The 14,828-nt window shown below is 46.4% G+C and overlaps 1 protein-coding gene across 1 annotated transcript in view; it reads left to right on the forward strand.

Annotated features, from left to right (window-relative positions):
• TMEM178B (transmembrane protein 178B) overlaps positions 1-14,828 on the forward strand; it is a 324,432-nt gene that overhangs the window by 85,889 nt on the left and 223,715 nt on the right. The window lies entirely within an intron of this gene.

Raw genomic sequence — 14,828 nt, forward strand, 5'->3', positions numbered from 1 at the left:
TGTAGATACAGACTAACATGGATACCCCCGATACTTGACTCCATGACTCTATTGATCACTTAATTTCTGTATCTAGACAAGCAGGAATAAATAATTTACAGCCCTTTTAACCTCTTCATCTCTCCTTCCTCCCCACTCTCCACCATGTAAATAACTGGACATGAAGATTAACAAATTCAAATGGATGTCTCTCTACCCCTCCAGTGCTTCATGGCCTGGAGATTGTTATTAATAGCAGAAATAAGAAAGTGTTTCATAACCATCTTCCTGGCTTCAGCTTCCTTGAAACTCCCTTCCTCTGGTCCCTTGAGAGAAAGTGCAAGCTGCTCATTTCCCAGTGGAAATTCAAAACTTGGTCTTATACTTGGCTTCTTTTCTTATCACGGGTAGAATATTTATGCTTCCATCAGCGGAACAGTTTCAGTGAACTGCAGTTTGCCAGCTGTGGGTATGCAATACATGGGAAACAGCATTGGCAAAAGCTGTGTAGACTTTTTCTCTCTCTTTCCTTACTCTTGAAATTCAGCTGCCTACTGAGGGTATTTTTATAGGATTATAGCTAGTTTCCCCTCATCAATTTCTACCGATCTCCTTCCCCCAGCTGACCAGTATCTGTACAATTTGCCCTAATCTAGAGGATCTGAGATGCTCTTCATTTGGAAGCAAATTGGGAAGAAATACTAAAGAGAAAGAAGTAAGAGGAAAGGAAATAGGAAGTTTCCCCTCCTGGCTGCAAAGAAAACTTTTATGCAGGGGGGTGGGATAGCTCAGTGGTTTGAGCATTAAACCCAGGGTTGTGAGTTCAGTCCTTGAGGGGGCCACTTAGGGATCTGGGGCAAAATCAGTACTTGGTCCTGCTAGTGAAGGCAGGGGGCTGGACTCGATGACCTTTCAAGGTCCTTTCCAGTTCTAGGAGATGGGATATCTCCATTAATTAATCTATATTTTATTTATTTATTTATTCCTTTTCCTATTAAAAATCTCTGGCTAATACATATATACCCTTCTGCCAGACAGTGCTGGCAGCAACAAGGGCCGGGGTTAATAGCTAGGGATTCCTCTTAACATTACAGTACAGAACTGGCTCAAGCTCCCACCCAGAAACCTGGGAAAACTAAACACCACCCCTGAGGCCTTGTCTACACTACGAGAGTAGTTCGATTTTACTTAAATCGAATTTTTGGAATCGATATTGCAAAGTCGAACGTGTGTGTCCACACTAAGGACAGTAATTCGACTTTGTGAGTCCACACTAACGGGGAAAGCGTCGACATTGGAAGCGGTGCACTGAGGGCAGCTATCCCACAGTTCCCGGAGTCCCCGCCGCCCATTGGAATTCTGGGTGGAGCCGCAAATGCCTTCTGGGTAAAAAAAAAAGGGGTCAGGGTGCTTTTGGGTAACTGTCGTCATCCGTCCATCACTCCCGCCCTCCCTCCCTCCCTGAAAGCGCCGGCGGGAAATCATTTCGCGCACTTTTCCAGTCATTGACAGCGCGGACGCCACAGCACTGTGAGCATGGAGCCCGCTGCAACCATCGCTGCAGTTGTGGCCGCTCTCAACGCCTCGCAGCTTATCATACAGGTTGCCCTGAGGCAGATGCAGAAAAGTCAGGCGAGGAGGCCACGTCAACGCGGTGATGGCCTGAAGTCTGAGAGTAGCACAGACCTCTCAGAAAGCAGGGGACCCAGCGCCGAGGACATCACGGTGGCAATGGGTCATGTTGATGCTGTGAAACGGCGATTCTGGGCACGGGAAACAAGCACTGAGTGGTGGGACCGCATAGTGCTGCAGGTCTGGGATGAATCACAGTGGCTGCGAAACTTCCGCATGCGGAAGGGAACTTTCCTTGAACTTTGTGAGTTGCTGTCCCCTGCCCTGAAGCGCAATGACACCCGGATGCGAGCAGCCCTGACTGTCCAGAAGCGAGTGGCCATAGCCCTCTGGAAGCTTGCAACGCCAGACAGCTACCGGTCAGTCGCGAACCAGTTTGGGGTGGGCAAATCTACCGTGGGGGTTGTTGTGATGCAAGTAGCCAAGGCAATCGTTGATGTACTGCTGCCAAAGGTAGTGACCCTGGGAAACTTGGAGGCGATCATAGATGGCTTCGCAGCGATGGGATTCCCAAACTGCGGTGGGGCCATAGATGGAACTCACATCCCTATCCTGGCACCGGACCACCAGGCCAGCCAGTACATTAACAGAAAGGGCTACTTTTCCATGGTGCTGCAAGCACTGGTGGACCACAGGGGACGTTTTACCAACATCTACGTGGGATGGCCGGGCAAGGTTCATGACGCTCGTGTTTTCAGGAACTCTGGTCTGTTTAGACGGCTGCAGCAAGGTATTTACTTCCCGGACCACAAAATAACTGTTGGGGATGTGGAGATGCCTATAGTCATCCTCGGGGACCCAGCCTACCCGCTAATGCCCTGGCTCATGAAGCCCTATACAGGTGCCCTGGACACTGAAAAAGAACTCTTCAACTACCGGCTGAGCAGGTGCAGAATGGTGGTGGAGTGTGCTTTTGGACGTCTCAAGGGGAGATGGAGAAGCTTGCTGACTCGCTGTGATCTCAGCGAAACCAATATCCCCATTGTTATAGCAGCTTGCTGTGTGCTCCACAATCTCTGTGAGAGCAAGGGGGAGACCTTTATGGCGGGGTGGGAGGCTGAGGAAATTAGCCTGGCTGCTGATTACTCACAGCCAGACAGCCGGGCGATTAGAAGAGACCAGCGGGAAGCGCTGTGCATCCGGGAGGCTTTGAAAGCAAAGTTCCTGAGTGAGCAGGGTAACCTGTGACTTTAAAGTTTGTGTACAGAGAAGCCGAACCTGCCCCCGTTTCTTTACCCAGTTCATGTTGACTATCCTATCCAGTTACATACCCCCTTCACCCCACTTCCAACACACGTTTCAAAATAAAAATAGTTCTACTTTGTTAAAGCACACCGTTTTCTTTAATACTGTTTTCGCGGGAATTTTTTAAAACTGGGACGCAGACTGTGGTGCGGAGCGGGTGTAGTGTAGTCGCGCGAATGCAGCTTCTAAACTCAAGGACTGACAGGCTCCGCTGCGGTGGGATGGTTGTTTCAACGGAGCCTGTCACCCCTCCTGATAGGGACTGTGTGTATGGGGGGTCTATGTGACTTTGTGGCAGGGGGAGGACGGTTACAGATCCCCTGCTGTGTGGCTCTGTGATCCTGCCTAAGGACCGCCGCTTAAGATCTCTAACTGCCCTCCCCTGCCACAAAGTCACAGAGCAACCCACCCCCCACCACATAACATGAAAACAACCTCCCAGACTAACCAGGGTAAGTAGTCACTGCATCACTGCACTATGTATGTGCCCTGCTGCTGTGCCTGCCCCCGACTATGTACCCTGCCAAAGGTGACTGTCCTGTCCAATTACCAACCCCCTTTCCCCCCCTCCTCCAAAAGAACATGATGGAAACAGTAGTTAACAGAAACATATTTTTTATTATCAACTACACATGGAACTGGGAAGTGAAACTTGGACGGGGGCTTGTGTCAGGCGGGAAGGAAAGAACTTGTCAAACTTTGGGGAATGAGAGCCTTCTGCTGCTCGAGCTCTCTGCAGGGGTGGAGTGAGAGTTAGCAGGGACTCTGCCGCCTCTCCTTCTGTGCACTTTGGGTGAGGGGAGTATGGGACTTGGTGGCGGGGGAGGGCGGTTAGAGATGGACTGCAGCGGGGCTCTGTCCTCCTGCCTCCGTTCCTGCAGAACATCCACAAGGCGCCGGAGCGTGTCCGTTTGCTCCCTCAGTAGTCCAAGCAGGGTTTGAGTCGCCTGCTGGTCTTCCTGACGCCACCTCTCCTCCCGATCCATGTTGGCTTGGTGCATTCGGGTCAAGTTCTCCCGCCACTGGGTCTGCTGTGCTGCCTGGGCTCTGGAGCAGGCTATAAGCTCTGAGAACATGTCCTCCCGTGTCCTCTTCTTCTTATGCCTAATCCTCCCTAGCCTCTGGGAGTGTGATGACAGGCTAGGTTGTGAGACAGTCGCAGATGGGGCTGTGGGAATGGGAAAAAGGGAGTGAATTCCTCAGAAAGATAAATGTAGTTGTGAACAAAGAACATAGTCTTTCTCTGTGAACAGGACCATGCACAGCACCTATCACATGCGCACTCAGCACAAGGTCGAATTCTCGGCCTTCGCATTCAGTGTCTGGGGTTTTGCAGAGCACATTTGAGAACCGTGTCAGGACAACGGAATTGCTCTTGCACGCAGACATGGTAAGCCGTAGATTCGTGGCAGCTTAAAACTTTAATATTAGCAATGGCCTCATTTCACATTGAAATCAATGTCGGTCCCTGCTGCCAGCAATCCGGCAAGCAGGAAGTCTGCTCCTGTCCCACACCCTCGCGGCTGTCCCCGGGAACGATCCCTTTCGGCTGCCCCTCTCCTGCCTCCACCGCGTGGCTGCAAACCAGCGGTTACAGTTCTGTAAAGGAACGGTAAAGCAGTCCCAACACTAACATTCCCCTACCTCATTCAAAGCAGGTCATCATGAGCGACATCACCCTCATGAGGATCTCTGAGAGCGACAGACAGAGAATGCTCCGGGAAAGCCTCCAAAGACCAGGGCCGTATGCCGCCATGCTGTGCCAAGCAATGATTCCGGAGTACTTGCTAGTCTCGTGGCGCGGCAACGTGTCCTACTACGGAGGACCCAATAAGGCCGCTCTCCCCAAGAACCTAATGCAGCGGATTTCAAATTACCTGCAGGAGAGCTTCCTTGAGATGTCCCAGGAGGATTTCTGCTCCATCCCCGGACATATAGACCGCATCTTACTGTAGCTGCAGTAGCAGGGACTAAACCGTAGAGCGGCTTGGGCAGGACAATCATGCAAAACCGGACATTGCTAGATTTTTTTTCAATAGTTGCACTGCCCATGACTGAACCGTAAAGTTAATCAAACTAATCATGAGAAACCCATTTTTTAAATTGTTAATATTCATGTTCTGTTACAAATAAATGTTTAGATGTTTACAACACTTACTGGATGATCCTTCACCAGATTCTGTGTCCGGGGTAACGGCTGGGGAGGGTTGGTAGGGGATCTCTGTAAGGGTGATGAAGAGATCCTGGCTGTCGGGGAAATCAGCGTTGTGAGCGCTGTCGACTGCCTCGTCCTCCTCATCTCCTTCCTCATCTTCCCCGTCCGCTAACATGTCCGAGGATCCGGCCGTGGACACTATCCCATCCTCAGAGTCCACAGTCAGTGGTGGGGTAGTGGTGGCGGCCGCACCGAGGATGGAATGCAGTGCCTCGTAGAAACGGGATGTCTGGGGATGGGATCCGGAGCGTCCGTTTGCCTCTTTGGTCTTCTGGTAGCCTTGCCTCAGCTCCTTGATTTTCATGCGGCACTGCGTTACATCCCGGCTGTATCCTCTCTCTGCCATGTCTTTAGAGATCTTCTCATAGATCTTTGCATTCCGTCTTTTGGATCGCAGCTCGGAAAGCACGGACTCATCGCCCCACACAGCGATGAGATCCAAGACTTCCCGATCAGTCCATGCTGGGGCCCTCTTTCTATTCTGAGATTGCACTGCCATCAGTGCTGGAGAGCTCTGCATCGTTGCCAGTGCTGCTGAGCTCGCCACGATGTCCAGACAGGAAATGAGATTCAAACTGGCCAGACAGGAAAAGGAATTCAAATTCAAATTTTCCCGGGGCTTTTCCTGTGTGGCAGTTCAGAACATCCGAGCTCTTACTGCTGTCCAGAGCGTCAACAGAGTGGTGCACTGTGGGATAGCTCCTGGAGCTATTAGCGTCGATTTCCATCCACACCTAGCCTAATTCGACATGGCCATGTCGAATTTAGCGCTACTCCCCTCGTCGGGGAGGAGTACAGAAGTCGAATTAAAGAGACCTCTATGTCGAACTAAATACCTTCGCGGTGTGGACGGGTGCAGGGTTAATTCGATGTAACGGCGCTAACTTTGACATAAACGCCTAGTGTAGACCAGGCCTGAGTCCCTCTAAGAGGCAATACTAAGGCTCACGTGTCGGTCACCTGACAATATGACAAAGAACCAAATTGACTGTGTAATGATATAATGTTGGAGTGCAAGTTTCCAATGGACAAAGACTTTCCCGAGTGCAGACTGCGGGTCAGACCACTAGCTATTAGCCTCAAACATACAATTAAAACTTAAAAAGATATGACGTTCAACAGCTCCACTGCCGTTGGGCCCGAATCTCAATGAAGATTATATAATCTTCGCTCAGAATGGGTCTGAGGCATTGGCATAGGCGAAAGAGGAGAACACTCCCAACAAACTTTGAAATAAAATGAAAACTATCGTGCTTGAAACTGTTAAAGCACACATTCTGAAACGTCCATGTTGGACTGCACCTGGTTAACTGAAAACCTGGGTGAGCTGGAGGAAGAATTACACAGAATGAAAGAGAATGGCTTGAAGGTGGAAGAATATAGGAAAGAATATAAGGAACTGAGCAGACAGATTTAAAGGCAGACTAGATGAGATGACTGAATATATAAGGGGCAAAATGTATGGAACTTGAGAATGATAGAGAGTAATAATACAAAAGGTATGTTCACTGTGGTCAGACTTCTTACCAAAAGGTTTTCCCTGTGATCAAACATAAAATATCATGATGGCAGAGTCTTCACAGAGGGTGATTGTGATGGGATGTACTGGGCCCTTTGAGGCCTCCTTCTGGAGGTCTTAGGGTCCTACTAATCCCTGCCCCAGAAAAGGAGCATTGAAGGTGGGTCCTCTAGGCCTGCCTAAAGAGGCTGCAGGGAAGCAGCCAATAAGAGCGCAGCAGGCCCAGTTAAAAAGGAGCTGCAGGGCCTGAGCAGATCAGTTGCTGGCTGGATCCCAAAGGAGAGGAGTTGAGATCTTCAGCCCTGAGGTAAGGACTGAGCTATGTGGGAAGTGGCCCAGGGACTAGCAGCAGCAGCAACTATTACAGGAAGCAGCACATGGCTGTTATTTATAGAGTCTCTGGGTCAAGACCCAGAGTAGTGGGTGGGCCCTGGTTCCCCCAGTGGCAGAGTGGCCTAAGCCCCAAGAAAGGGAGGTCCAGGTGAAGGGCAGGATTTAAAGAGTCTCCAGGGAGGAAGCCCTGGGGACACTGCTCATTATCAGGTAAGACACAGGCTTAAAGCTAGCCCAGAAGGGGCTGAGTTCTGAGCCTAGAGACAGGGCTAAAGACAGTAACAAGGGCACAGGGACAGGCCCTGTTGGACCTTTTACTCCGGAAGGGATTCCTTTATGTCCAGGGTTCTCAAACTGGGGGTTGGGACCCCTCAAGGGATCACAAGGCTATTACATGAGGGGGTTGCAAGTGGTCAGCCTCCACCCCAAACCCCGCTTTGCTGCCGGCATTTATAATGGTGTTAAATACATTAAAAAGTGTTCTTAATTGATGGGGGGGGGTGTCACACTCAGAGGCTTGCTATGTGAAAGGGGTCACCAGTACTAAAGTTTGAGAACCCCTGCTTTATGTGGTTAGATCATGTGTGACTCAGCTGGAGTCACTGAGGACCAGCTTGATGAGGGCAACAGCCAACAGGGGGCACCATAAGCAGAGAGAGTGCAGGTTCACATCTGGCCAACAGGAGGCAGAGGTGAGTGGGCACCATTATTGTGATATTAAGTGCAGGTGGAGAGATTACTGTCCCAATCTGTATGCCTCACCAGACCCAGTCCTAATACGGGGTGACAGAAAAGAGAGTATGGAACCAGAGCCGTCAATCGTACAAGGGGAAGTGGAGCATGCTATTATGAAAATGAAACCTGGGAAAGCACCAGGGGTAGATAACTTGCCTGAAGAGTTGTTAAAAGTGGTTGGCAAATGCAGTACTGATCTTATGCAGAAAATTTGTAATGATGTACGGATGACTAGAAATTAGCCGGAGGACTAGACAAAAGAGAATTTTTTTGACCTTAACAAAGATGAGAAGCATAACAGAGCTCAGTAACTATTGTATCATCTCCCTGGTATCCCATGGAAGCAAAGTTATGTGCTACATAATCAAGGATCTCATGAAACAAAGGATAGAAAGAGAACTACCACCACAAATTTGGTTTCAGAGAGGGCTGAAGCATCCCTGACCAAATAGCGAATATCCATCACATCACTGGAAAATGCAGAGTACACAATCTCATTGATCATGGGTTTCACCGACTACTCAAAAGCATTTGCTGTCTGACATGACCATCTTTGGAGGATACTGGCAGATGTAGGGATTCCAAAGCATCTCATTTAAATTGTCATAAGTCTTTTTACCACCAACAGCAGACCACGGTGCGAACAGCAGTAGGAGACAGTGAGTTGTTTTCCACTGTGGATTTTGTCCCAAGCATCTTTAACATAAATGCAGAATTTATTATCAGACAAGCCGTTTGAAGGTTTTGACAAAGTGAAAGGAGCTGGGATTTCCATTGATGGACACCTCTTAACCAATCTCTGATATGCTGATAACATGATGCTCTTTGCTACAACCATCAGTGCAATGCAACAAATGTTGGAGTCTGTAAAAAAACAGTTTAATGAGGAATATTGACCGTTCCTGAATATGATGAAAACAAAATGCATATACATTGACAGGACTAACAAGTGGACATTGTGATTAATGGACAAACTGTAGAGGCAGTAGATGAATTTAATTAGTTGGGATCATATATCAAATCAGGGAGGCCCTTCCAAGGAAATCACAAGAAGATTAGGAATGGCTCGGCCAGCTATGGGTTCCCGTAGAAAGTGTGGGGAGAAAAATATGGCATCTCAAAACGTATGAAGGTGCAATTAGTGAATAGCTTAACTTTTTCAATAGCAATGTATGGATGTGAATCGTGGGAAATTAAAGCTGCTGGCCAAGTTGATTTTTCCAGAGATAGTTTCATAGATGTTAAGGCCATAAGGGATCATTACAATAATCTAGCCTGACTTCCTGTATAGCACAGGTCTCAGCTTAGTTGTCTGACAGTGGCATGACTGAAGGTGCTGCTCCAGCAAATGACTTCTCAAGGTAGTCAGGAACATCAAGAAAAACGTCAGTTTGCACCGATGGCACTGATGCCATATTGATCCTAGCTTTGATAGATGGGGGTTAAATCAGAGGGGAAGGGTGTTGTTTTTATGGAGACAGTGACTGACTCCTCCCAGTCCCACTGGAGGACGCATCTTTGTTCCCCTCATTCAGAGCACCACATCATGAAGACCATTCTTACAAGTTAGAAAGGGGTTTATTTTGGACTTATTAATGGCTTTCCTTCGCTAGCCAGAAGGCTCAATGTTAACAACATGGGAACTCCTCCCACACACCACCTTCCATGAGCTGCCATCCTGGAGAATGAGGGGCCAGGAATCTGACATGGCAGTTGCTGAGAGCTCTGTCACTAGGCTTAATTTGTTTTGGATTACATTTGACAGGGACAATCTAAACTTCACAACAGATTTAGCCTAGAGCACTGACCCGACAGAAACTCCACAGAATGTTTCCTTTAGATAGACAAAGACCAATCAGCTGAAAGCATTTGTCACCCCCCAGTGTGTACTTTGATTTCTTGGAAAAATTCAGTTGTAGCCCCATCGTTTGTTTGTTTGTTCTATTGTTTGTTACCATGGACTATGGTACTATGAGCTTCCCCAAGAAGACTGAAGGCAGCTTTCTCATTCCTGTGTTCTAGATACAGCTGGGTGAACTGTTCATAACAAACAATTTATTCCACAAATTTCAACCTTTGTTCTGGCTTTAATTTTTACAACTCTGTTCTTCAAAATTATTAGACAAACATGTTATATGAACCAGAGGGGTAGCTGTGTTAGTCTGGATCTGTAAAAAGCAACAGAGAGTCCTGTTAGTCTTAAAGGTGCCACAGATGTATTGGAGCATAAGCTTTCATGGGTGAATACCCACTTCGCCAGACGCATGTCTTTAAGGTGCCACAGGACTCTTTGTTGCTTTTTACAGATCCATACTAACACGGCTACCCCTCTGATACTTGCAAGTAAAGAGACTCTGATGCAATCTTCTCTTGATGCTGATCATCTATGGTGGCCTTTAACCTTGATGTTCCTGACTACCTTGAGAAGTCATTTGCTGGAGCAGCACCTTCAGTCATGCCACTGTCAGACAACTAAGCTGAGGCCTGTGCTATACAGGAAGCCAGGCTAGATTATTGTAATGATCCCTTATGGCCTTCATATCTATGAAACTATCTCTGGAAAAGTCAACTTGGCCACTCTGGTCAGAGTCCTCCAATCCGCCAATTATCAGCTAAGGAAAGGTACTAGCCTGAGAGCCTTGGAGATTGAAACCCTCTATTTATTCACAGAATAGGTTCAGCATGGACAACATCAGTGTGAGCGTCCCTACTAATGTGCCTCAATGCTGTTCTTTACTGCCTCTGAGGCGAGAGGGTAGTTTATTCCCCATGCCCATCCTTGGTCTCTCTGCTGACACTGCCAGCAAGTGTGACGCTTAAAGGGCAAATCGTGTGTGGGGGCACAGGTTCATTAGCACTTGGACTGAGGCCATAATATTGGAATGTGCTTTGAAAATGGAAGAGAGCGTGGTGAGCCAGGGTATTCAGGTGGTATCCCTGCCATGCCATGGTGTGATGGTTCTCCTGGAAACAATTCTCCTTTTATAGGAGTGGAAGGGAGCCAAGGGGTGGAGCAAGCAAACTGTGAGGACCTCCAGTATTTGTGCCGCATAAACTTTGGAAGATGCTAGCAGTCTGGGTTGTAACTAATAATTTTGTTGCATAACATTTTATTCACACTCTGAATCCATGGTGCATTGTTTCAGTTCATGCCAAGTAATGTTTATGACCTGAGGCAGCTTGAAACCTAGTTTTCCAGAGGCGAATAGTGAAAGCATATGTAACTCTTTTGGAGCTGGCATCAGCCTATGGTCTGCTCTGACTTATGCTAATGGTGGAGGATTGATGTAGCTGAGCGCTGCTCTGCTCTGAGTTCTGCTCAGGCCCCTTGACACACCCCTTACCTGGCTCCTCCCTTTGCCAGGGGCGAGTGTGTGGGGCAACCAGCACAGCAGCTACTGGTTCCCTTCCACAAGGGGAACATGGGATGCGCTACATCTCCTAGTTTAACAGTTCTGTAGCCATATTGTCTTGACAGTGGCCATCCGTATTATTCACTTCGGCTGCATAGATTTCAGGATCATTGGAAAAAGAGCGCACTCAGTGTGATTTTTTTTTTTTTTTTTTTTTTTCTCCCCCAAACATTTGGCCCCAGTCAGGGCTGGCTCTAGACCAATTGGTGCCCCAGGCAAAGAGTGTTTTTGGTGCCCCCTTTCCATTTGTTAAACTTTTGAATCCTTATTTTTTATTACATTTGTAGCCCATTTCACTTCTTTGATGCACAATTTGCATGCATGATTTATCCTGTCCTACAAGATGATAAATTTGCATGCTAGGATCTGTAAATTTGTTGTTCATGCCATATGTAAGCAAATAAAAATTGTTTTCTCTAAGCTTATAGAAACTTTTTAATTTTAAGAACTGAAATGTACTAACATCAAGTCATCAAACATGTTTTAAGCACGGCAAAAGAAGTAACAGCATTTTTTATATTGTTGCGCAGATAAGAGTTCGATAGATATCTCTGGCATCTCATTAAATATGTCCTTTATTAGTCACTATCTACACGCTTCAAGTTTTAAAACACAAGTACACTTTCACAATTACACAGTAAAACTAGGTTCATAATATCGCAGCTGGGCTCTCACTTTACTTTGTTCTTATATCTCACTGACTGATTGGCAACGTTCCCTCCCCTTACATACCCGCAAGGGCATGGCTGACAGCATTCTAGGAGGTTCAAGGAAAATGTAGTTCTCGGAAAGTCTGGAAGGTTCCACGAGATTCTACAAAGAACGTTCTAGGAGGGTTAGTGGAAAATGAATCCACATACAGAATATCTGAAACATGTTACTGCAACATTCTATTTTCCCTTTGGTTGCTAACAACAAAAACAGCACACTGGGCCCAGCGGCCCCCCCTCCCCCGTCAGGCCCGATACCCCAGGCAGTCCCTGGGTTGCCTGCCTGTAAATCCAGCCCTTGTCCAGTCACTTGAACTGAATGTGAATCTCTGTGAGCTGTAGCAGTATTAAATCTTTGTGCGTCAATGTGATGGGGTGGAGACACCTCGCTCAGTGGATGAAAAGGAGAGGTTTGAGTTTCTTTTCTCTCTGAAAAGAAAAGCCACAGTTGCATGCCCTCATGAGTGCAGGGATTTTCAGCGAGCCTTCCATGAGGGAAGTAGTTCTGGGCCCAGTTGTAGTGAATCATGTCATCCCCCCAGGGCACTAGAGGATGAGTACTCAGAGGACTAGGAAGTAATTTACATTACGAGCTAGACCATCTGTGGGGGTGAAGGGAGCAATCTCTCTTGTGAAGTACTTAAACATTGGCGGCATAAAATCCTCTTTTTGTTGACTGCGATTAGAGACTTTGACAAAGAAAACCCTTTTGGATGTTTAAGGGTGAATTCTCCTCTCACCAGTTTCACACCAGTGCAGTTCCATTGACTGGAGTGGAGTTTACTCAGATCTACACTTGTGCAAGCAAGGTCAGAATGATGCCTTGAGTTTGTCTCTGGCTACAGGAAACATTTTGTAAATTTGACCAGGAAATCTTGAGTGGACCTTATTACAGCTCATCTGCCCTGTCTATCAGACCTGAAGAAGAGATCTGTGTAGTTTGAAAGCTTCTCTCTTTCACCAACCGAAGTTGGTCCAATAAAAAATATTGTCTCACCCACCTTGTCTCTCTAATATCCTGGGACCAACATGGCTACCACAATACTGCAAACAACTGTCTGTCAGTGACGGTGAGTAGAAAGCAGTCACAGTTGCACATCCTTTCCACAGGGAGTGTGTTCCACCAGTTGTCAGTGTTGTATAATCTGAAATAATTCAGGTGTGTTGGACAGTTAATCAAATGTGGTTCTGACATATTCTGAACTACATTCTTGGTAGCCTTAAATTCTGTAGGCACAGGAGGAATTTACTGATATGGCCAATTTTTTTTCATCATAAATGCTGTTTATCTTAGTTAAACAATTACCACTGCAAACACAGGCCTTTGTTGAGGAATGCATTCCTGTGCAGGATAACAGTTAAGCATGTGCTTAAATCCCATGGATGCCAATGGGATTTAAGCACATGCTTAAGTTATGCCCTGAATTGAGGTCATAGTCTCTTTCTTGTCTTAGGGTTTGATGCTGCAAGGTGCCGAGGTCTCAATGACAGCAATGGGAATGGAGGGTGCTCAGCATCTCACAAGAAGTTAGCACAGCCCATCAGTGCTGATTGCATTCCTTTAAACATATTAATAAATGGAATACTATGTTTTTGGTTTTTTTTCAGTTGTGAATCTGTGTTCCTTGCTGCTTCTTTAGGCAAGTCCTCTCTCTGGATAGGTATCGGATAACATGAAGATTATTTCCAGACAAATAAGCAATTTCCATCTTTCTGCCAAAATTTCTGAACCATGAATGTAGCTGAGCAAAAGCGGGTAGAATGTTTCTACAAATTAGCATGAAGACGTTAAGTTCATCACTAGGAAGGTTGATATATATATATATATATATATATTTAAAGAAGATCTTTCCACGGTAGCTTTCTTTTTTTAAATACTATTCTTGGTTTGAAACTTTCATTCTGGGCGTACATTTGGTGCCCAGATGGTGCAGGCACACACAGAAGCCCATCACGCTGTCAGGGCAGGCGGATACATATGTAAATATTTTGCCTTTTTCCCCTATAATATTTGGCTTTGTCTAATCTAATTGCTGTCAAAGGCAGAATGCAAAGAACACTTAAGAAAAGCAAACAGTGAGGACCTCCAATGTTTGTGCTGCACTAACTTCAGAAGATGCTAACAGTCTGGGTTGTAACTAATAATTTTGTTGTATAATGTTTTATTCACACTCTGAATCCATGGTGCATTGTTTCAGTTCATGCCAAGTAACATTTATGACCTGAGGCAGCTTGAAGCCTAGATCTCCAGAGGCGAATGGTGAAAGCATAATTAACCCTTTGGAGCTGAAAGACAGGACTCTTGGCATCATGTGTTTAAATGCCTTTTAAGTTGGTGCTAATGGTGGGTGCTCCATTCCTGGCCCTAGTACTGGATTGCATCATTTTCTCATTTGTTTTATTGGTGTATGGCGTATTGCTTTAATCAATGTATTTTTCTATCATCTGTTGAGTATCAATCAGAGAGGTAACTGTTAGCAAAGTCTGTGTCTCCTCCGAGTGGTGAACTGAGCATGGCAGTGGAGTGACACTGAGAATATCTACTTATTTATTAAGGACCTGATCCAAAGCTCATGGAAGTCAAAGGAAAGTTGACTTTAGTGGGCTTTTGGTCAGACCCTAATTTCTTAGCAAAATGGTCTGATGAAAGAAATGTTGATGGGGGTGCCAGGGAAAGGGATGTAGGAACCCCTACTGTCATTGCAGCCATCCTTGCATCACTGAACTTCTAAGTGTTTCTGATCAGAAGCAAACATTGGCTAAGGCATGAGTTGTGGGGGAGCCTGTGACTAAAGCGAACCCATTGCTTCCATGGGCATTACTTTCACTGAGAGGTTCCTCAGGAGACCAAATCTTGCAGTGGGGATTATTGTGGGGAGAGGGGAATGGCTATAAAAAGAAAATGTAGTCCCTCCAGCATCAAATCAAACAAAAAAGTAGTATCACATACAGCTGCCTCCCATAGACTGCAGATGAAATCTCAGCTACACAATAAATAGGGCACAATGCTGGCCATTCATGTTTGAGTTTGAAGCTTGTCATTTTTT

This window comes from Trachemys scripta, chromosome 1 (genome assembly GCF_013100865.1).
Source record: "Trachemys scripta elegans isolate TJP31775 chromosome 1, CAS_Tse_1.0, whole genome shotgun sequence".
Classification (NCBI taxonomy): Eukaryota; Metazoa; Chordata; order Testudines; family Emydidae; genus Trachemys; species Trachemys scripta.